Genomic DNA, 24607 nt, shown 5'->3' with positions numbered 1-24607 from the left:
CTGGCTCCTCTGCTTATCTCCTGCCCACATCCCCAGCACACCTTATGAACCTACTGGTGTTCATTATTATCTAGTAATACTAGACAACTTAGCTTGTTTGAGGTCAGCAAGTATTTTTCAACTTTATGTCAATCTCTACCCTATTCCCAACTTATAGATCTTGAATCCAGAACTTGATTCTACGTCTGGCTCTTTTAACTGGGTATTAGCAATGATTTCCCCACTGCTTAAACTACTAATTTTCCAAATAAACTCTGACTTAACTTTTTCTCTTGCCTTTGGATGCTGTGTGTTTGCTGACAAAGGACTCCCTACTCTACCTTGCTCCCCTGGAAACCCCAACTCTAACATGAGCCATGTAGTCCAGAAGCTTAGAATTCCACTGTTGTGAACACAATTTCAAAATATGTGTTTCATTAAAAATAGAACTACCGTATGACCCAGAAATCCCACTAGTGGGCATATACCCAGAGAAAACCATAATTCAGAAAGAGTCACGTACCACTATGCTCATTGCAGCATTATTTACAGTAGCCAGAACATGGAAGCAACCTAAGTGTCCACTGACAGATGAATGGATAAAAAAGATGTGGCACATATATACAATGGAATATTACTCAGCCATAAAAGGAAACGAAATTGAGTTATTTGTAGTGAGGTGGATGGACCCAGAGTCTGTCATACAGAGTGAAGTAAGTCAGAAAGAGAAAAACAAATACCATAGGCTAATACATATATATGGAATCTAAAAAAAAAAAAAAGGTTCTGATGAACCTAGGGGCAGGACAGGAATAAAGACACAGACGTAAAGAACAAACTTGAGGACACTGGGGGGTGGGGTGGGGGGGAGGGGAAGCTGGGATGAAGTGAGAGAGTGGTATGTACGTATATACACTACCAAATGTAAAATAGGTAGCTAGTGGGAAGCAGCTGCATAGCACAGGGAGATCAGCTTGGTGCTTTGTGACCACCTAGAGGGGTGGGATAGGGAGGGTGGGAGGGAGACGCAAGAGGGAGGAGATATGGGGATATATGTATACGTATAGCTGATTCACTTTGTTATACAGCAGAAACTAACACAACATTGTAAAGCAATTATACTCCAATAAAGAGGTAAAAAAATTTTAATCATGATACTGATAAAGAAAGGGGTAATTATATGAATAAATATATTTCTGCTTTTTAACAAAAAAAATGTGTTTCAGAGCTATTTTAACTACTGGTGCTGCTATTGGAATAAGTATAGAATAAGCATAACACCTTCCAAGATGACTACTTTTCAAGTAATACTTGAATGTGTACATTCAGACATGAGTGCTTTATTTTTTTCTCCAACATTTTATTATGGAAGATTTTAAATGTTTTTGCCCAGCTTCAACAGCTTTCTCGTTTTCTTGTTTCATCAACCTCCTTCCAAATTTTTTCTGGAGTATTTTAAAGCAAAGTCCAGGTATCATATCATTTCTCCTAGAAATATGTCAGTATTTCTATCAGTATGTCAGTATTTATGTCAAACAGATAAGGGAGTTTTAAAAAACAAAATCACTGTCCTGTTATTAAACTCAATAAAATTACTGAAATATTTTTAATACTGTCTATATTCTAATTCATGTTTAATTTTCCCAATTATCTCAAAAACGTCCTTTTAGACCTGGTGTTTGAATGAGGATGCAAACAAGGTCTATACATCATATGAAATATGTCTCTGAAGACTCTTTTAATAGGTATTTTTGCTATAAATAATAACATACATATAAACTTACACATTACTGTTATCAACTTACCTTCCATAGCTAAATTATAAAGAGCTAATTTGTTTATTTATATATAAGTATGAATTTCTTGTTTTCATTGAGCGTCAAATTCCTGTATAAAGTAGTGAATTTCCCTCAGTGGACACTAAAGAAAGGACTCAAGTTCACCCACTGTCTACATGGGGTGGGCATAAGAGGCAGGGCCTTGATTGTGATTACTTCAAACTCTCCCTTCTTGGCTTTTGATTTTGATTCCATAAAAATGATAATTCATCATTTCTATAATAAATTCAGTGTTCACAGATATTGTTTACATCACTTTGTCTCAGATTTTGCAATATGAGCTCTCAAAAGGAGAGTTTATTTCAATGATAAATGGCTCTTCTTTATGTTATTTTTCTACTCCTTTATTGCCAAATAAATCTGTTAACTCTTAATATACAGCATATTGTGGAACATGAACATTTCAAAAAGAACGGTAAGCATCTTCCAACATGCTGTCCAAATGATAACAATTTCCTTTAATTTATAAAATAAAAGCACAATAAAATCCTAACTCCTTGCCATTAACTTTATAAAAAAGATACACATTTATGCTACCTTCTTATATCTCCAATTTGCAAAGCCCTACTCCTGGGTTTTTATGTTAAATCCTTCTTTTTTCATTTAGTGTGGTTTCTTTCTAGAAGCATATATAAATATGAATTCAGAAAGAACTGTACTGTAAAAATGCATAGTTTGGAAAATCTTAATTATACACCATTAAAAGATAATACTCATTTAAAATTCAGTGCTCATTTAACCACATATTTCAGTGTATTAATAGTATTATTGTGTCATGATCTGCAAATTCATTATTGAATCATTTTCAAACTAGTATATAATATATACAAATGCAGCCCAGAAATAACAGGTTAATAGTCTTGCTTCAGCTGGAACTAATTCTATGTTCAAGTCATTCTCCTTAGGGGGAAAAAAAAATTGAAGAATTTAATTGAGCATTTGGAATACCAAAAGAGAAAATTGATGTATTTAGGAGGAGACTGACGCAAATAACATTCCACTGCATTAGCATTTATTTGTACAGCAGTCTCCAATCGAGCTCCTGTGCCTTAGCTTCTTAAGGTAAATATCTTCCTTTGCTTTAGAAGAGATTTCAATCTGGCTTTAGAAAGCATTCCAATCTGGCAACTGCTAATAAAAGACCCAATTCTATACCTCACATTCCCATGACTAGAGCTCACTGACACCAATATTAAAGTTTTATTTATGAAAATCCCCTACATTTTTTTTTAAACTGAGGAAATATAACATTGTCATCCCCACTGTCCTAACCACACACAGTGTGTGGGTGTGTGTGTGTGCACGTGTGCACATAGGTACATGCATGTTCACACATGCACATACAGGAGCACGTGAACACAAAGAATAAAAGCAGTTACAATTTGGCGGGCATTATCTTATAGGAGTAGGTAATTCTCCTACCAATATTCTATACTTAATATTCTACAGGCTTCGTATTTTCAAATTATAAGCCAGTAAATCATTCCACTAAAAATCTATAACAGTTTCCTGGCCAAAAATACATCCTTTGGTGGTAATGAAGGCAATTCAAGAGATGAATGCGTATCAATAAATATTTAATATCTGGAATTAAAACTCCTGCCCAAGATCTGAATGACAGAAAACTGTAAGGAATAACAATTTTGAGGAGCTGTTCAATTACAATAAAAATTCCCTTCCTAAAAATGCCTGGAAAGGATTCAATTTACTTATTTTCTCAGTAAGTCTTCCTGAAAATTTCATCCAAAAAATTGTGGCAGTCAGTTTGCGTTTTATTGCACAAGGGAGATTGATTTTTGCAGGAATCTCAGGGTAATTCCCTTTGTAAATCCCTCCCTGCCAAAAATCCTCTACCACGTGAATGAGCTATACAATATTGCCTTGCGAGTTTGTCTTTGTAGTAAAGGTTTTCTTAAAAGAAGGCTATAGTGATAGCCTCCACATTGTCTGCAGAAAAATAATGAATTCTGCAGATTATCTAGAACAGCTGAGCAACTGTGGCTTCTCCACCTGAGACCTCAGCAGGTTACGGAGCCATGACAGCAGGGACAGACACCAACGGAGACTCGGGTTGAAGAACAGGAGAAATGAATGGCCTGTTTTTCTAAGCAGGTACCTTAATGCGTCCCAAAGGTAAATACAATTTATTCTTATAAATTCTATTGTTTTAAAAAATCTAGTCTAATTTACCCCCTTTCCACAACCCTTTCAACCAATATTGACAAAAGAGAGCAAGCCACACCACATCCAATGGCACATAGTGTTCTCATTAATTGAATTATTCATTGGGCTTTAAACACTGAAATGTAATATTGAAATTTAATGGCTTTTTAGTATCCTAAAAGTTACAGAGGTTAAAAGACATTTATGGAAGGTTATACATATTGCTTATAGAATGCAATAAAGATAAAAGTAATTGAGAAATTTGACATGCTAATGTTTAAGTTTTTTGGTTTTGTTTTTGTTTTAGAAAATTAGTCATATTTTGCAGAAAGACTCTAAAATATTAGTCCCCATACTCCACAAAATAAAATTATTTCTAGCCACAGACAGGAATGACAATGCAAATTAATTCTGATTATTTTCTATTGTGGTTTGGACAGAACATGACATTTCCCCTACTAGTCTAAGATTTGTTTGTTTGTCTGTTTAATTTCTCGAGATACCTAGAAAAGGCCAGTAAACATAGAAGGTGCTTAGAAATAACACTTGTATTCATAATAATTCTGCATAATCAAGAGAACAGTTTCACAGAATGGCCTAAAGCCTTCACCACTCAACCAATTTTTTAACCACATGTCTCTTCCTGGGGAAGAGCAAAGAAATAAAAATAAATTGTTATCCTTTACCACTTTTTCTACTTCTATTGTTAATATCCTTTGGATGAGTGGCTATTTGCAAAGTTAACATGGACCAGTTGTTATTTCCATCAGATATTAAAATATTTTCTTAAAGTTAGCCTGGGAATAACAATGCTAGGTGTATAGCTACAAATTTCCTTACCCTGTTAAGTTTAAATTTTATTAAAATATCATCCAGTAGAATGTAGACAACCCACAACCACCCATAAAAGAAAATCTTCACTGCAGCATTATGAAGCAGGACAAAGCATAGAAAACGGATTTTGTTTATATTTTTCAATAAAGCAAAATTCACAAAGGATGACTAGAATATTCTAAGGAAAGCTCCCTTCACTCAAAATTTCTTTCTGTTGGTACCAGTTTTTTCTTTCTGCTGACAGATGGCTAGGCTTTCAAGGCCTTCCTGGCACTAGACTTGTACAGCATTTAAAAAGAGACGATATTATTTTGCCTCTAAAGACTCACACCAGAATACTTACTGTTCCTATACAGACATACCTCGTTTTAATGCACTTCACTTTATTGAGCTTCACAGATACTGTGTTTTTTACAAATTGAAGGTGTGCGGCAACCCTGCGTCGAGCAAGTCTATTGGTGCCATTTTTCCAAAAGCATTTGCTCACTCTGTGTCTGTGAGATTTTGCTAATTCTTGCAATATGTCAAACTCTTTCATTATCTTTATATTTGTTATGGTGATCTGTGGTCAGTGATTTTTATGTTACTATTGTAATTGCTTTGGAGGCGCCACAAACCACAGCCATATAAGACAGCAAACTTAACCGATAAATGTTGTAGGTTCTGACTGCTCCACCAACCAGTCATTCCCCTCTCTCCTGCTCTCCTTGGGCTTCCCTATTCTTTGAGGCTCAACAACATTGAAATTAGGCCAATTAATAACCTTACAATGACCTCTAAGTGTTCAAGTGAGAGGAAGAGTTGCTCATATCTCAGGTTAAATTAAAAGTTAGAAATGATTAAGCTTAGTGAGGAAGGCATGTGGAAAGTCAAGATAGGTTGAAAGCTAGGCCTCTTGTGCCAGTTAGCCAAGCTGTGAATGCAAAGGAAGTGTTCTTGAAGGAGACTACTACTCCAGTGAACACACAAATGATAAGAAAGAGAATCAGCCTACTGCTGATATGGAAAAGTTCTAGTGGACTGGATAGAAGATCAAACCAGCCACAACACTCCCTTAAGCCAAAGCCTAGTCCAGAGCAAGGCCCTAACTCTCTTTAATTCTCTGAAGGCTGAGAGAGGTGAGGAAGCTGCATAAGGAAAGCTTGAAGCTAGAAGAGGTTGGTTCCTGAGGGTGAAGGAAAGAAGCTATCTCAATAATGTAAAAGTACAAGGTGAAGCAGCAAGTGCTGATGTAGAAGCCGCAGCAAGTTATCCAGAAGATCTGGCTAAGATAATTCACGAAGGTGGCTACATTAAACAACAGATTTTCAGTGTAGACAATACAGCCTTCTATTGGAAGAAGATGACATCTAGGATTTTCATAGCTAAAGAGGAGAAGTCAATGCCTGGTTTCAAAGCATCAAAGGACAGCCTGACTCTGTTAGGAGCTAATGTAACTGGTGACTTGAAGCCAGTGCTCTTTTACCATTCCAAAAATCCTGGGTCCCTTAAGAATTATGCTGAATCTACTCTACCTGGGCTCTATAAATGGAACAACAAAGCCTAGATAACAGCACATATGTTTACAACGTGGTTTACCAAATATTTTAAGCCCACTATTGAAACATACTACTCAGAAAAAAAAGATTCCTTTCAAAATATTACTGCTCACTGATAATGCATCTGGTCACCAAAGAGCTCTGACAGAGATATACAAGATTCATGCTGTTTTCATGCTGCTAACACAACATCCATTCTGCAGCCCATGGAGCAAGGAGTAATTTCAACTTTCAAGTCATTATTTAAGAAATACACTAAGTAAGGCTATAGCTGCCATGCATAGTGATTCCTCTGATGGATTTGAGCAAAGTCAATTGGAAATCTTCTGGAAAGGATTCACCATTCTAGATGCCATTAAGAACATTTGTGATTCATGGGAAGAAGCCAAAATATCAACATTAACAGGAGTTTGGAAGAAGCTGATTCCAACCCGCATGGATGATTCCAATGGAGGAAGTAACTATAGAGGTAATGAAAACAGCAAGAGAACTAGAATTAGAAGTGGAGCCTGAAGATAGAATTGAATTGCTGTAACCTCATGATAATACTTCAAAGGAGGAGCAGTTGTTTCCTATGGATGAGCAAAGAAAGTGGTTTCTTGAGATGGAATCTAACCCTGGTGAAGATGCTGTGAAAATTGTTGAAATGATAACAAAAGATTTAGAATATTACATAAACAGGTGATAAAGCAGTGGCAGGCTTTGAGAAAACTGACTCTAGTTTATTTTTTTTAATGCAAGGAACATTCACTGATCAAATACTATTTGCAGAACACTGGGTTAGATGCTATGGAGCTCATTAATCAAGCCCCACTGGAAGAGGAGTGAGGAGGATTTGCAGGAGATCATATGCACCACTGCGGATTTGGAGAAGCTTTTTGTAAGAGACATCTGAGAGAGGCTTGTTGTAAGATATGAGGGGAGGGGGCTCAGGGCCATGGTAGGGATTCCATGGGTATTGTAGAGTAAGTCCTGTCATCTAATGCCAGACAAGCTCCTGATGGGGCCAGATGTGATATTGGATGGGCAAGGAGCCATGAAGCATCCTCTCTGCCTCCTGGAGCTGGATCTGCTGAGGATTGACTCTAGTTTTGAAAGAAGTTCTACTGTGGGTAAAATGCTGAAGAATAGCATTGCATGCTACAGAGAAATCATTCGTGAAAGGAATAGTCAATCGATGCAGCAAACTTTATTGTTCTCTTATTTTAAGAAATTTCCAAAGCCCCAAGCTTTAGCAGCCACCAACTCGATCAGACAGCAGCCATCCACCCTGAGGCAAGACCCTCTACCAGCAAAAAGACAACGACAGTCTGAAGGCTCAGACAATGGTTAACAATTTTTAGCATAAAGTATTTTTAATTAAGGTATGTACATAATTTTTCAAGATATAATGCTACTGTACACTTAATAGGCTATAGGATAGTGTAAACATAACTTTTATATGCACTGGGAAACCAAAAAATTTGTGTGACTCGTTTCATTGTGATATCTACTTTATTGTAGTTAGTGGTCTGGAACCCAGCCCACAATATCTCCGAAGTGTGCCTGTATATAATATAGAAATAAAAATACATTTAGAAATATATAGAAATGGACTGTTCCTATGTATATACTATAAAAGCACTATTCTTAGAGCTGTTATTCTAGGGAGTGTACAGAGCCAGTATCTTGCTGTTCCACAGAAGTGCATAAGGAGCTCATAAGTACATAAGTATATAAATAGACCTCAACATAACAACACACAAAACACCTGAGGCAGAGCTGGGTATTGCCCACAAACCACAGTATCATACAGTTCACATGTTACCCCCTAAATTTCTGAATAAATGTCTTAGTTCTCTGGGTCTACATGAAAGCAATATACTTCCATTAGCTTTCATGCTGTGGTCTTGCATATATGGGGGTGACTTTGCTTATAAAGTCTGCTCAACAAAACACAAACTGAAAGCTATTTAGGATAAAGGAGTAGGGTGCTATACATGATGTCATACAAGACATAATTCTCCACAAATGCTCCCAGTGATAATTGTATGTGCAGGTAATAGTGCTATTTTGAAATATTGTTAAAAGTCAGAACACTGCAGAGTCCAGAGAAGATAAAGTCTCTTGAACAAGTTAAGTTATTCTCAGCTGGTGCCTTTTCAACTAAGTCATCTTGCTCTATTATTTTTAATTTTAAAGGCTCTGAATTCCCACTTAAAATACTGCCTAACAAACCACCCTTGACACACACTGCACCATCGTTCCACTAGATTATACAGAGGCATAGAACAAACGAAAAAAAACAGAAACACCGAAAACAAGTGCTGATAATCATTCTGCTTCCAGAATCAGGGAAAATTATTCACTGCAAGGTCAATGGAACCAGACTGAATGATCACATCAGTGACTTACCCCTGCTACACAACCACAAAAGGGCAGGACTGCCTCCTTATAAGTAGGCAGGTGACACTTTTTCATCCTGTCTTTCCTCTGGTTCAGAAACACAAAGTTTGTACCAAGCAGAAAACTAAGCAGCTATGTTTCCACCATATGGATAGACAGAGAAAATCAAAATGCCATCGTTCTTGTTCTCACTGCCTACACATTCTGCCCCATGTCCAACTGGAAACTGTAAATTCCAAAAGGCAGAGTAGAATGTTATGGACAGAGGTCAGGCATGGAGATAGTTCAAAACATAGCTCAAGGGATGTCCCTGGTGGCACAGTGGTTAAGAATCCACCTGCCAATGCAGGGGACACAGGTTCGAGCCCTGGTCCGGAAAGATCCCACATGCCGTAGAGCAACTAAGCCCACGCGCCACAACTACTGAGCCTGTGCTCTAGAGCCGCGAGCCACACCTACTGAGCCCACGTGCCACAACTACTGAAGGCCGCGCGCTTAGAGCCCATGCTCCGCAACAAGAGAAGCCACTGCAATGAGAAGCTTGCGCACCACAACGAGGAGTAGTCCCCGTTCACCACAACTAGAGAAAGACTGTGCACAGCAACAAAGACCCAATGCAGCCAAAAATGGATTAAATAATTAATTAACTTTTTTAAAAAAGATAGCTCAAAATCAAGAACCCAGGAATGGTAATAAAGCAGGTGAGAACTAAAACCAGTTTAACATAATGCCATGTGAATGTAATAAATTTGGTTACTAAACTGAGTCTACATATAAATAATAGTACTTTTTAAAAAAGTATGTTATTAAAAAATAATTTTAAATGTATAATTTGGGCTTTAAACCCCAGATTATAGAAACAAACAGGGGAGTGAGGGTAATTGCTTAGGCCCCCAGAACTTAGAAATATCCTTGGCTCTGCTCTTTCCCTCATGTACCATATTTACTCCCTAAGCAAATCCCGCTGGCCTTCACACCTGCAAAATATACCCAGACCTTATTCCTTCTCACCTTCTCCACCAAGGCACCTTAAACACACACCTGGATTACTGCAGTATGCCTGCTAATCCATCTCTCCATATCCTATTTTCTCCCCTTTTGCATTCTCTTATCAACACTGCAGTCAGTGTGCTCCTTTTGAAAATATGTCAGGTATAATCGTTGTTTTGTCCACATCTTCAAATTGTTGCCCATCTCAATCAAAGTAGAATTCAAAGTCCTACAGTGGCCATGGGACCCTATAAACACTGGCTCCTACTGACTTTTATTTTTTAATAAAATTATTTATTTGTTTGTTTAGTTATTTATTTATTGTCTGCATTGGGTCTTCGTTGCTGCGTGCAGGCTTTCTCTAGTTGCAGCAAGCGGGGGCTACTCTTTTATATATTTTTTTAATATTAATTAATTAATTTATTTTTGGCTGTGTTGGGTCTTTGTTTCTATGTGAGGGCTTTCTCTAGTTGTGGCAAGCGGGGGCCACTCTTTTTTTTTTTTTTTGTATTTCATGTGAAATAGGTTTGTTTTTTTTTTTAACATCTTTATTGGGGTATAATTGCTTTACAATGGCGTGTTAGTTTCTGCTTTATAACAAAGTGAATCAGTTATACATATACATATGTTCCCATATCTCTTCCCCGGGGCCACTCTTCATCGCAGTGCGCGGGCCTCTCACTATCGCGGCCTCTCTTGTCGCGGAGCACAGGCTCCAGACGCGCAGGCTCAGTAGTTGTGGCTCATGGGCCTAGTTGCTCCCCGGCATGTGGGATCTTCCCAGACCAGGGCTCGAACCCATGTCCCCTGCATTGGCAGGCAGATTCTCAACCACTGCGCCACCAGGGAAGCCCGGGGGCTACTCTTCACTGTGGTGTGTGGGCTTCTCGTTGCAGTGTGCGGACTTATTGTGGTGGCTTTTCTCGTTGGGGAGCACAGGCTCTAGGCGTGCAGGCTTCAGTAGTTGTGGCACACAGGCTCAGTAGTTGTGGCTCATGGGCTCTAGAGCGCAGACTCAGTAGTTGTGGTGCATGGTCTTAGTTGCTCCGCAGCATGTGGGATCTTCCCTGACCAGGGCTCGAACCCATATCCCCTGCATTGGCAGGCAGATTCTTAACCACTGCGCCACCAGGGAAGTCCCCCTACTGACTTGTGCAACATCATCTACTCCTCTTCCCTATGCTCACTCCTTGCCTTGAACATGCCAGATGCTCTCCAGCCTCAATATCTTTGCATACGCTGCACTCTTTCCTAGACTATTCTTCCCCTTGACATCCATGTAGGCACTGAGCATATGTGTGAGGCTCTTCACATAATCCATATGAATGACAATCTTGAAAGTGAAGCAGTGTATATGAGTGGTCTTACTCACTCTCTCATCTCCTTCAGCTCTCTGCTCAAAAGTCACCTTCTCAGGAAAGCATCCTTTGACCATCCTACTTAAAAATGCAATACTTCTCCAGAAATTCCCATCTCCCTTCTCTGCCTTCTTTTTCTCCACAGTATTTATCACCATTTGACATACAATATTTCATTTAATGTAAGACATCATTAACTATAAGGCTCACCATTTTAAAACTATTCTACTCCAAAAATCATGGCCAATTAAATATATCACCAGTTGTAAGAGGCATCCTGATTTCAAAGATGTTAAACTGTGAAAAAAATGTACTTCTTTGAATCAATGAAAAATGGTCATTTACTTGTTTATTATCTCTCTCCCTTAAGCTCCAAGAAGGGAGAGATTTCTATCCTTATTTTTCACAACTTGAACGGTGACTAGTGAACTGTAATAGGTATTCATGAAGTTTTATTTTTACTTTATTTTTTTAATTTTTATTGATTTTTGGCTGCGTCAGGTCTTCGTTGCTGCGTGCAGGCTTTCCCTAGTTGCAGTGAGTGGGGGCTACTCTTCACTGTGGTGCGCGGACTTCTCATTGTGGTGACTTCTCTTGTTGCGGAGCACAGGCTCTAGGTGTGCAGGCTTCAGTAGTTGTGGTGTGTGGGCTCAGTAGTTGTGGCTCGCCAGCTCTAGAGCACAGGGTCGGTAGCTGTGGTGCACGGGCATAGTTGCTCCACAGCATGTGGGATCTTCCCAGACCAGGGCTCGAACCTGTCCCCTGCATTGGCAGGTGGACTCATGAGGAAGCTCCTCATGAAGTATTTTTAATTGAATGAATGAAAGCAAGTAAAAGTATGTTTCCTCATTTTACATAAGGAAGATTTACAACATGATACTTCACCTTTGACATTTGTAATCGGCTATAAATGTGAGTTGATTATTTTTTAGGTAAAATGCTATGTAATTCAAGATTTAAAAATCAAAAGGTACAATACCCGGGGCTTCCCTGGTGGCACAGTGTTTGAGAGTCCGCCTGCCGATGCAGGGGACGTGGGTTCGTGACCCGGTCCGGGAAGATCCCACATGCCGCAGAGGGGCTGGGCCCGTGAGCCATGGCCGCTGAGCCTGCGCGTCCGGACCCTGTGCTCCGCAACGGGAGAGGCCACAGCAGTGAGAGGCCCGCGTACCGCAAAAAAAAAAAAAAAACACTAAAAATTTGGAAAACCAAAACAACATGTTGGAATCAATTTTATCAGAACTCTGGAAGATAGCTGAAGGCTTTCAGCAACGAAGGGCTTAATCACCAGAAAAAGCCACTGAAATAGGGTAAGAGATTCTTGTGGTATTTTAACTTACCCTAGCTCCACGTCTTCCCTGGCATGGGGACATTCTAGAAGACGACAGCCTGCATTTCCAGTGTGGATATCTAGTACCAGAGGCAGCAGAAAGGAACTTGTTCCCACAGAATTGTGTTTCTGTGTTCTGATGTTAAGTGGGGTTTCCCCAAAAGACTTCTGCAGGGGTCCTCCCTTGGTTTTGCCTAACTCATAACTCTATCATACAGTGGAGTGGTTATGTGGTCCTCAAAAACAAGGAAAACCAATGAACAAGTTGCTGCCACCTGGGGAAGAAAAATAAAAGTTGGGGCAAACAAGAGACCTGTTGAAAGCCTGGGAGGAAGAACTGGAGAGTGTGATTTTATTTTTGGAGGTGGGTAGAGAATAGGAGCTTTATAATTGATTTGCAACAATGATAACAGGACTATTCAATGGGGAAAGAATAGTCTCTTCAACAAATGGTGCTGGGACAAATAGATACCCACATGTAAAAGAATAAAGTTGGACCTTTACACTATATACAAAAATTAACTCGTAAAGATTCAAAGGTCTAAATTTAAGGTCTACCACTATAAAACTCTTAGAAGAAAATAGGGGAAAATCTTCAGGAATTTAGCAATTGTTTGGCAACGGCTTCTTAAATACGACATCAAAAGCACAGGCAACAAAAGATAAAATAGATAAATTGGATTTCATCGAAATTTAAAACTTCTGTGCATCAAAGGACACTATCAAGAAAGTGAAAAGACAATCCACAGACTGGGAGAAAATATTTGCAAATCATATACCTGATAAGGGTCTAATATCCAGAATATATAAAGAACTCACAGCTCAGCAACAAAAAGACAAACAAACCAATTTTAAAATGGATAAGTGACTTATAATAGACATTTCTCCAGAAAAATTCCAAATAGCCAACAAGCACATGAAAAGATGCTAAATGGCTTTAGTTATTGAGGAAATGCAAATGAAAACCACACTGAGACACCACTTGTGGTATGTGACACGAGACATTACCTCCACTGGGATGGCCATTTAAAAAAAAAAGGAAAATTACAAGTGTTTGGAACGATGTGGAGAAATTGGAATCCTTGTGCATTGCTGGTGGAAATGTAAAATGGTGCAGTGCTGTGGAGAACAATTTGGTGTTTCCTCAAAAAGTTAAACATGGGGGATTCCCTGGTGGCTCAGTGGTTGAGAGTCCGCCTGCCGATGCAGGGGACACGGGTTCGTGCCCCGGTCCAGGAAGATCCCACATGCCGCAGAGCGGCTAGGCCCGTGAGCCATGGCCGCTGAAACAGCGCATCCGGAGCCTGTGCTCCGCAACGGGAGAAGCCACAGAAGTGAGAGGCCCGCACACCACAAAAAAAAAAAAAAAAAAAAAAAAAGTTAAACATGGAATTACCATATAACCCAGTAATGTCCCTCCTAGGTGTATATATACACAGGGATTAAAAACAGGTGTTCAAACAAAAACCTGTACAAGAATGTTCACAGGAGCTCTATTTACAATAACGAGAAGGTAGAAACAACCCAAATGTCCATCAACAGGTAAACGGATAAATAAAATGTGGGACAGCCATTCAATAGACTATTATTCAGCCATAGAGCGAATTATTCATATGCCACTGATACAGGCTACAACATGGACAGACCTTGAAAACATGCTAAGTGAAAGAAGCCAGACACAAAGGACACATATTGTATGATTACATTTATAGGAAATATCCAGAATAGGCTAATCCATAGAGAGAGCAAGTTGCCAGGAGTTGGGAGAGTGGTGAATTGGGAGGGACTGCTTAGTGATCACATGGTTTCTGCTGGGGGTGATAAAAAATTTCCAGAACTAGATAGTTCCATTTGCACAATGTCTGCACATTGTGAATGTAGTTAATGCCACTGAAATGTACACTTTAAAATGATTACAATGACAAATTCAATGTTATGTTATTTTACCACAATTAAATGTATGTGTTTGTGTGTGTGTTAATGATTAACTAGAGGACATATAATTTCTCAACACAGGGAGTAGACAAAAAAGAATAAAGAATTGAAAAGATAAAAGCATCCACAAGAAACTCACTGAAAAATACATTTAGTATGATTAGTAAATTATACACACAATATATATGTATATTTCATGTTAATTTTTAAAGTAAAACAAAAGAACAATATACCATATAAAAGACCCAGAACACAGAGGTCTTCACAAGATCTTTGTTTTAATATGTATGGATTACAGAGTAGATTAAGCAGAGCTGAAATTTACAAAATAAAGAATTAGTAGACTGGAAGACAGATCTGATGAAATCGTCAACGCAGCACCAACACACATTAAAGAGAGGATGAAAGTCACGGAGAGGAATGGACTGAAAGCATGTACCCCTGGAATTTCAGAAGGAAAAAATAAAGAGAATTGGAAAGAGGCAATATTTAATTTTGAAGGATAGTGTTCCATAATCAATGAGGATTCCTGTTATTCATCCTCACATTTGGAAAGTACCACAAATTGTAAGATACATAATCTCTATTTCTATTGAGGTTTAATATATGTGAGTCAGTACAACGATATCCAGCATTCCTAATTTCTATTATAAATGTTTTTCTCAAAGTAACCTAGGTATTCATAACATACTCACATACATACTTCATGCAACACTTGTGATATGCCTTTTACCACTACAGAAATGATGTCAGTGGACTTTCTTGTAATTAATGAATAATAATTTAAATCTACACTAGATTCTGTTACACAAGCATGATGATTATTTGGAGAGAAAATGATATTAACACAAACATCATTTTCTTAGTTCCAAATTCTACCTTATGTGGGAAATTTTCAAGAGTACTGGCTGTATCTTGGAAATCTTTCCAGCAATTAAAGCTATAGTATTTGTTTGTTTTTGAGAAAGAGAGACCCGTTAGACAGGGAATATCTTTGTTAAGCCAAAAATGAAATACAAATGGAATAGGAATATTTGAATGGAAACCATTTTGGTAAATGTAGGACATGTGGTCATTATAAATATACTCAAGCTGAAGAATCATTTGGTATCTACTGATTTTATACACTAGGTTAAAATATAGGCCTGTTCAGTTTACTCTTTCCATTTAATATATTTAAAGTGCAACCCAGGAAATTTGCTTAAGTAATTTATCCACCTAACTAGCCTTAGATTTGTTTTTAAATAAACATAAAACCAAGTTGTATCTCTATCCTACCTTCTCTATACTTCCCAGATTTGCTGTGATGCAGGACCAAGCTTATTCCTTGCCAAGAGTTAGGAGGTATTGGTTTATACTAAAATTCTTTCTTTATGACTTCAGTAAAACAATAATTAAAAGAAGCCTTTTAATAAATAAGCCAACATGTGGGAGCCTTTCCCCAATCATACCTCATTGATTATAACACTTATGAAGGGCCGTTATACCAGGAAAACAACACCCTGCTAACCACTTTGAAGTATTTTGCTGTACTTCTAAGACCAACTTTCCCTTTCTGTTATTGGGCGTGTCATGAATGATTCTCTTCACATTAGGTCATCATGCTTTGGGATTAAGAATAAGAACCTTGAGCTACAGCTATGTTGGTCTCTGAAATTTACGAATGTAAGTTGATGTGTAAATTCAGGATAAGAAATATACATGAGAATAATTTACGGTGATGCCAAAATTCTCTGTAGCCTGTTTACACAACCTCAACAAATAATCTTGTCAAATTTCATACAGTCAGTCCAACTATAGGTAGTCAGGCTGAGGACTGAAATTGTCAAGGAATGCATCAGGAATTCAAGCCTTAATAATAATAACAGGAAAAAACCTTGGCTTATTGAATAATAAACTTTAGCCTGTTCTAGTAGATCTGTGTGGTGCAGTAAGGTAGCCACCAGCTACATGAAGCTATCATGCACCTGAAATGCGGTTAGTGAGTATTAAGATGTGATATAAATGTAAAATCCACATTGGATTTTTCAGAATTAATATTAAAAAAAGAATATGCAATATGTCACTAAAAGGCTTTGTATTGATTACATTTTGAAATGATAACACTTTGGACACATTGGGTTAAATGAAATACATTATCACAATTAATTTCATGTTTCTTTTCCATGTGCTTATTAGAAATTTTTAAATGATATATGTAGTTCATAGTTGTGGCTTTCATTATGTTTCTTTTGGACAGTGCTGTATACAGCAGATTTTCAAAGATAAAGTTCTTGGTCATCCGTGGCTGTTCTGACTAAAGATTCCATCAAAAGTTTCACTCATTTAGGTTAAAGCCCAAAACTGCTGTTTAAAAACGTTTTAAGTGGACTTCCCTGGTGGTCCAGTGGCTAAGACTCTGCACTCCCAATGCAGGAGGCCTGGGTTTGATCCCTGGTCAGGGAACCAGACCCCACATGCTGCAACTAAGAGTTTGCATACCGCAACTGAAGATCCCACATGCCACAACTAAAAGGATCCCATGTGCCGCAACTAAAGATCCCACATGCCGCAGTGAAGATCCCACGTGCTGCAACTAAAAAAAAAAAAAAAACCCTGCATGCCGCAACGAAGATCCCACACGCAGCAATGAAGATCCTGTGTGCTGCAACTAAGACCCAGCAGAGCCAAATAAATAAATAAAAACAGCAACACAGTTATAAAAAAAATGTATTAAGTATCAGGCTGAGTTAGTAGATGGACAAATATTAGGTTTATCTGGTGAAAATGATTTTTCAAACACATGTATAATTATGACAATACAATTTCCAATGACTGTAATGCATCTTTAAACTTTAGAAACCGTTTTTTTTTTGTTTTTTTGGTTTTTGCGGTACGCGGGCCTCTCACTGCTGTGGCCTCTCCCGTTGCGAAGCACAGGCTCTGGACGCGCAGGCTCTGCGGCCATGGCTCACGGGCCCAGCCGCTCCGCAGCATGTGGGATCTTCCCATACCGGGGCACGAACCCGTGTCCCCTGAATCGGCAGGCGGACTCTCAACCACTGCACCACCAGAGAAGCCCGAAACCGGTTTTCTTTTGTATACAACTTACAGTTCTTTTTCTTCTTTCAGTATATGCATCATACAAAGAAGGTAATATGTACTTTATATTTCTATAAATAACTTAACAGTTACTTAATATTTCAGTATACATACTATACACCTTATCCTACTTTATTTCATATTTTAAGAATTCTCACTAAGTTCTGCTAACACTATGAAACAAAAATTCTTTTACTTATAGTTATCAGTGATATTTTACAATGCTATAATAAAACCTATGGCTCTGATTTGGTTCATAAAGGAAAATATTAAAGGTACTGGGGAGTAGAATAAGATCAATTTGGCTGTTTCTAAGTCATAATAAATTATCTAACTCTTCTACACCTGACTATTTGCAGTGAATTATGCTGCTATAGACATTATAACTTTTTCTTCATTACTAATTCAGTGACATGTCTTATTTTTATATTTTTCTTTATTTTATAATTTGTTCTTATATTTTACTCGATCTTTCAAGTTTCCTAAATAAGAGTATATTTCATTTATAATTTAGAAAAAAATGTTTAACCTTATAAAGGTATATAAGAATTCAGAAGAAGGAGAGAGTGGAGTAGACATTATAGTTTGTCAGTGACTGTTACTTTTCCCCCTTCTTTTGGGTGCAGCCCTGGTTTTCCTTCAGGAACTCTCCTTCCCACTCTTAATCTAATGGTCTGGGTAGAGCTAACTGCCATTTTTAATGCTTATTACATCACATGCCCTTGGCCACAGGGATGGCCACTAATCAGAGCCAATTCAAAGTTAGTCCTAAGACTCTTACTGAGGCAACCAATCGAGAGATGCTGATTTTTCCTGAGGAAATAGGATATAAATCTGGAGCTATTATAAGTCACCTTGCATTACAAGGGGATGGCCCTTCTGAAAATGGAGTCAATAAAGAGGAAGAAGAACTAAGTGGTAGAAAAAGACTTAACATTTGAGCCCTTGTATCCTGTTGTGTCTAAAAAGAGCCTACCTTTGGACAGCCCAGATATGTGTCTCAAAAAACTACTCTGAATTCCTTAAAACAGTTTAAGTTGGGTTTTCTGTCATAGGGCTAATATTTAGCAAAAACACACCCATACAGCTGTGCCATTTTGGGGAGGGGGGCACATACATCCTGATGAATTGGTGCCCATTCCAGCAATCATTTTGATTAGTTTGCTGCCCACATCATTCTGATTGCTAAATATTTTAAATATTACCCTTGCTTTTAATCAAAAGAACTTGAATAATAATGTAAAATTTAGAAATATGACTAAGGGTAATATTTCAGTTGATAAGAAGAGAATGAGGAAGGGCAAAAAAATCTATTCACAAAGACATAATTCAATAAACACATGCTTTTACCATTAAGTTATAAAAAGATATCAACCCATCTTTTCTGCTTGAGCAGGTCATTTTCCCCTTGGAGTATTTTTCCTCTATTGTTAAATGGGCATTAAAAATAACTCCCCTGCCTGTCTTAGAACACCATAAGTATCAAATCTGATACTACCTATAAAAACACTTTCTTTTAGTGAAAGGAATATTTATATTTTTCTTATTTAAGCTATGACTCATTCTTATAGAAACTTTGAAATATTACATATATAATATACATATATAAATGTTTGTGATCTCAATACCCAGAAATAATAACTAATAACTTTTTACATTTTAATTACAGAGATACTTCGTGGGATATCTATTTAAAAAAAAACTTTTTTACACTTAAAACATCCTTCCCTATTATTAGGTGTTACTACATTGGCGTTCCTAAGTCATATGGTAATGTAGCATTGATTATCATCACTATTTATACTTTATTTATCCCAGAGCACATCCCATTTTAGAAAATGGACTAGGTTTCATATCAAAGGGTTAGCTGCATTAGACAGTTTCTAATGTCCACCAGTGCTCAGTAGGTGATATACAAATATGAAGGGGGCCAGATGTAAGACAAGAGGCACTAAGTGCTTGTATTTTGACTAGCCATTACACCTAACCAATTATAGTGCCATTTTAAAATTCAGGAGGGACAAAAAAAACAAGCCAAACAATGCAGGTCTCCAAGCAGTTTTCTGTTCAAAAACTGCCAATCTAAGACCCTGATAATCCTTACTAACTGGGTATTTATCCCATAAAAATTGTGTGAGAATAAAGAGATCAACAATTCATTTATCTACCTTTCCTAGGAAGTAAATTATTATTACCTTTGCTTCACCTAGTGATAAAATGAGACAGCATCTGAATACCAGTAACTTTATGTTGTTCTTCCTTTTGAATAAAAAACATAAGTATAGTGTCAGTAAAATCTGCTGACAGAGAAGGTTCTGGTGAAACAATTCTAAAGTTCTGTAAGCTTAGAGTTTTCAAGCATACTGGAATGCTATGTGTCCACCATGCCTTTGAAGTATAACGTTTCATTATTTTAATGCGACTTACATTTGTCTATTTGGGTTTTATTGGAAAGAATTCCACTAATGCAGCAAAATTTAGTTACACTTTAAGCCAGAAACCATTAATGACAATTTTAGCAGGCTCCTAGGAACAGCCAGGTTAAGATGATACCTATCTTATACTGTGTTTATGTTGAGGGCTTCCCTGGTGGTGCAGTGGTTGAAAGTCTGCCTGCTGATGCAGGGGACACGGGTTCGTGCCCCAGTCCAGGAAGATCCCACATGCCGTGGAGCGGCTGGGCCCGTGAGCCATGGCCGCTGAGCCTGTGCGTCTGGAGCCTGTGCTCCGCAACGGGAGAGGCCACAACAGTGAGATGCCCGCGTACCGAAAAAAAAAAAAAAAAAAAGTTGCTCAATGAACTCAGGAGAAGAATGGATGAACACAGTGAGAAGTTTAACAAACAGCTGGAAAATGTAAACAAGAATCAAACAGAGCTGAATAATACAATAAATTAAATTAAAAATATACTAGAAGGAATCAACAGTAGATGAGGATACAAAAGAACAGATGAATGAACTGTAAGACAGAATAGTGGAAATCACCCAAGCTGAACAGAAAAAAAAAAAAAAAAAAAGAATGAAAAATGTGGATAGTTTAAGAGACCTCTGAGACAACATCAAGCATGCTAACATTCACATTATAGGGGTCTCAAAAGAAGAGAGAGAGAAAGGGGCAGATATCTTATTTGAAGAAATAAGAGATGAAATACTTCCCTAACCTGGGAAAGGAAACAGACATCCAGGTCCAGGAAGCACAGAGAGTCCCAAACAAGATCAACCCAAAGAGGTCCACACCAAGACACATTATAATTGCAATTCCAAAAATTAAAGATAAAGAGATAATCTTAAAAGCAAGAGAAAAGCAACTAGTTACATACAAGGGAGCTCCCATAAAAGTATCAGCTGACTCCTCAGCAGAAACTTGGCAGACCAAAAGGGAGTGACATGATGTATTTTAAGTGATGAAAGGAAAAAAACTACAACCAATAATATTCACCAGGCGAGGCCAGCATTCAAATTTGAAGGAGAGACAAATAGTTTCACAGACAAGCAAAAGCTAAAAGAGTTCAGCATCAATAAACTGGCTTTACATAAAATGTTAAAGAGACTTTTCCAAGCAGAAAAAAGACCACCACTAGAAATATGGAAATTACAAAAGTAAAAATATCAATGGTAAAGGCAAACACACAGTAAAGATAGTAGATCAACCACTATAAAGCTAGTAGAAACGTTAAAAGACAAAAGCAGTGAAATAATCTATATCGACAAAAAGTGTTAATACACAAAACAAAAAGATGCAAAATATGATGTCAAACCATTAAATGTGGGGTTGGGGGGGCAGTAAAAATGCAGTGTTGTTAAAATGTGCTTGAACTTAAGGGATCATCAACGTAAAATTATATAAACCTCATTGTAAACACAAACCAAAACCTATAACAGATAAACACAAAAAGGAATCCAAATGTAACACTAAAGACAGTCATCAAATCTCAAGGGAAGAGAGCAAAAGAAGAAGCAAAAAACGAACTACAATATCAACCAGAAAACAATTAACAAAATAGTGACAAGTATATATATATCAATAATTACTATCAATGAAAATGGACTAGATGCTTCAATCAAAAGACATTTAGTGGCTGAATGGATAAAAAACAGGACCCATATACATGCTGCCTACAAAAGACTCACTTCAGATCTAAAGACACACACAGCCTGAAAGTCCAGGGACGAAAAAGGGTATTCCATGCAAATGTAAAAAAAAAAAAAAAAAAAAAAAAAAGCTGGGGTAGCAATACTTATATCAGACAAAATAGACTTTAAAAGAAAGACTATAACAACAGACAATGAAGGATATTACATAAAGATAAAGGAATCAATCCAACAAGAAGATATAAACTTGTAAACATATATGGACTCAACATAGGAGCACATAAATGCATACAATAAATAAAAGAAGAAATTAACAATAACACAATAATAGTAGGGGACTTTAACACCCCACTTACATCAATGAATAGATCATGCAGGCAGAAAATAAATAAGAAAATTGTCCTTAAATGACACATTAGACCAGATGGAGATATATATGTATATGTAAAACTTTCCATCCAAAAGCAGCAGATTATATGTTCTTTTCAAGTGCACATGAAACACTCTCCAGGACAGATCATTTCCTGGGCCACAAAACAAGTCAATAAATTTAAGAAGACTGAAATCATATCAAGCATCTTTTCTGACCACAATGTTATGAAGCTAGAAATCAATTACAAGAAAAAAACTGTAAAAAACATAACACGCGGAGACTAAACAACATGCTACAAAACAACTAAATGGGTCACTGAAGATAGCAAATTGGAAATCAAAAAATACTTGGATTCAAATAAAAACAGAAACACAATGATCCAAAATCTATGGAACACAGCAAAAGCAGTTTCAAAAGGGAAGTTTATAGCAATACAAGCCACCTCAGAAAATAAGAAAAATTTCACAGAAACAATACAAGCTTACACTTAAAAAACTAGAAAAAGAAGAGCAAACAAAATCCAAGGTTAGTAGAAATTAATAAATAATAAAGACCAGAGCAGAAATAAATAAAATAGAGACTAAAAAACAACAGAAAAGATCGGTGAAACTAAGAGCTAGTCCTTTGAAAACATAAACTAAATTGAAAAATCTTTTTTTCCAAATTTTTTTAATAGATCTTTATTGGAGTACAATTACTTCACAATACTGTGTTAGTTTCTGTTGCACAACAAAGCGAATCAGCCATATGCATACACATGTCCCCATATCCCCTCCCTCTTGAGCCTCCCTCCCATCCTCGTTATCCTACCCCTCTAGGTCATCACAAAGCACAGAGCCAATCTCTCTGGCTATGCTGCTGTTTCCTACTAGCTATCTGTTTTACATTTGGTAGTGTATATATGTCAATGCTACTCTCTCACTTCGTCCCAGCTTACCCTTCCCCCTCCTCGTGTCCTCAAGTCCATTCTCTACATGTGCATCTTTATTCCTGTCCTGCCCCTGGGTTCTTCAGAACCTTTTTTTTTTTTTTTTAGATTCCATATATATGCATTAGCATACGGTATTTGTTTTTCTTTTTCTGACTTACTTCATTCTGTATGACACACTCTAGGTCCATCCACCTTACTACAAATAACTCAATTTCGTTTCTTTTTCTGGCTGAGTAATATTCCATTGTATATATGGGCCACATCTTCTTTATCCATTCATCTGTCAGTGGATACTTAGGTTGCTTCCATGTCCTGCCTATTATAGATAGTGTTGCAATAAACATTGTGGTACATGCTTGTCTTCGAATTATGGTTTTCTCAGGGTATATGCCCAGTAGTGGGATTGCTGGGTCATATGGTAGTTCTATTTTTAGTTTTTTAAGGAACCTCCATATTGTTTTCCATAGTGGCTGTATAAATTTACATTCCCACCAACAGTGTAGGAGGGTTCCCTTTTCACCACACCCTTTCCAGCATTTACTGTTTCTAGATTCTTTGATAATGGCCATTCTGACTGCAGTGAAGTGATACCTCATTGTAGTTTCGATTTGCATTTCTCAAATAATTAGTGGTGTTGAGCATCTTTTCATGTGCCTCTTGGCCATCTGTATGTCTTCCTTGGTGAAATGTCTATTTAGGTCTTATGCCCATTTTTTAACTGGATTGTTTGTTTTTTTGATATTGAGCTCTATGAGCTGTTTGTATATTTTGGAGATTATCCCTTTGTTGTTTCATTTGCAAATATTTTCTCCCATTCTGAGGGTTGTCTTTTTGTCTTGTGTATGGTTTCCTTTACTGTGCAAAAGCTTTTAAGTTTAATTAAGTCCCATTTGTTTATTTTTGTCTTTATTTTCATTACTCTAGGAGGTGGGTCAAAAAAGATCTGGCTGTAGATTATGTCAAAGAGTGTTTTTCCTATGTTTTCCTCTAAGGGTTTTACAGTGTCTGGTCTTACATTTAAGTCTTTAATCCATTTGGAGTTTATTTTTCTATATGGTGTTAGGTAATGTTCTAATTTCATTCTTTTACACGTAGCTGTCCAGTTTCCCCAGCACCACTTTTTTTTTTTTTTTTTTTTTGCGGTACACGGGTCTCTCACTGTTGTGGCCTCTCCCATTGCGGAGCACAGGCTCCGGACGGCGGGCTCAGCAGCCATGGCTCACGGGCCCAGCCGCTCCGCGGCATGTGGGATCTTCCTGGATCGGGGCATGAACCCGTGTCCCCTGCATCAGCAGGCGGACTCTCAACCACTGCGCCACCAGGGAAGCCCAGCACCACTTATTGAAGAGGCTGTCTTTTCTCCATTGTATGTTCTTGCCTCTTTTGTCATAAATTAGGTGCCCATATGTGTGTGGGTTTATCTCTGGGCATTCTATCTTGTACCATTGATTTATATTTCTGTTTCTGTGCCAGTACCATACTGTCTTGATTACTGTAGCTTTGTGGTATAGTTTGTAGCTGGGGAGCCTGATTCTTCCAACTCCGTTTTGCTTTCTCAAGATTGCTTTGGCTATTTGGGGTCTTCTGTGTTTCCATACGAATTGTAAAATTTTTTGTTCTACTTCTGTGGAGACTGCCATTGGTAGTTTGATAAGGATTGCACTGAATCTGTAGATTGCTTTGGGTAGTAGAGTCATTTTCACAATGTTGATTCTTCCAATCCAAGAACACGGTATATCTCTCCATCTGTTTATGTCATCTTTGATTTCTTTCATCAGTGT

The sequence above is a fragment of the Delphinapterus leucas genome, chromosome 11 (assembly GCF_059928025.1).
Source record: "Delphinapterus leucas isolate spDelLeu-1000000601 "Yukka" chromosome 11, BTC_Dleu_Yukka2, whole genome shotgun sequence".
NCBI lineage: Eukaryota > Metazoa > Chordata > Mammalia > Artiodactyla > Monodontidae > Delphinapterus > Delphinapterus leucas.
Note: the sequence above shows the minus strand (reverse complement) of the source record.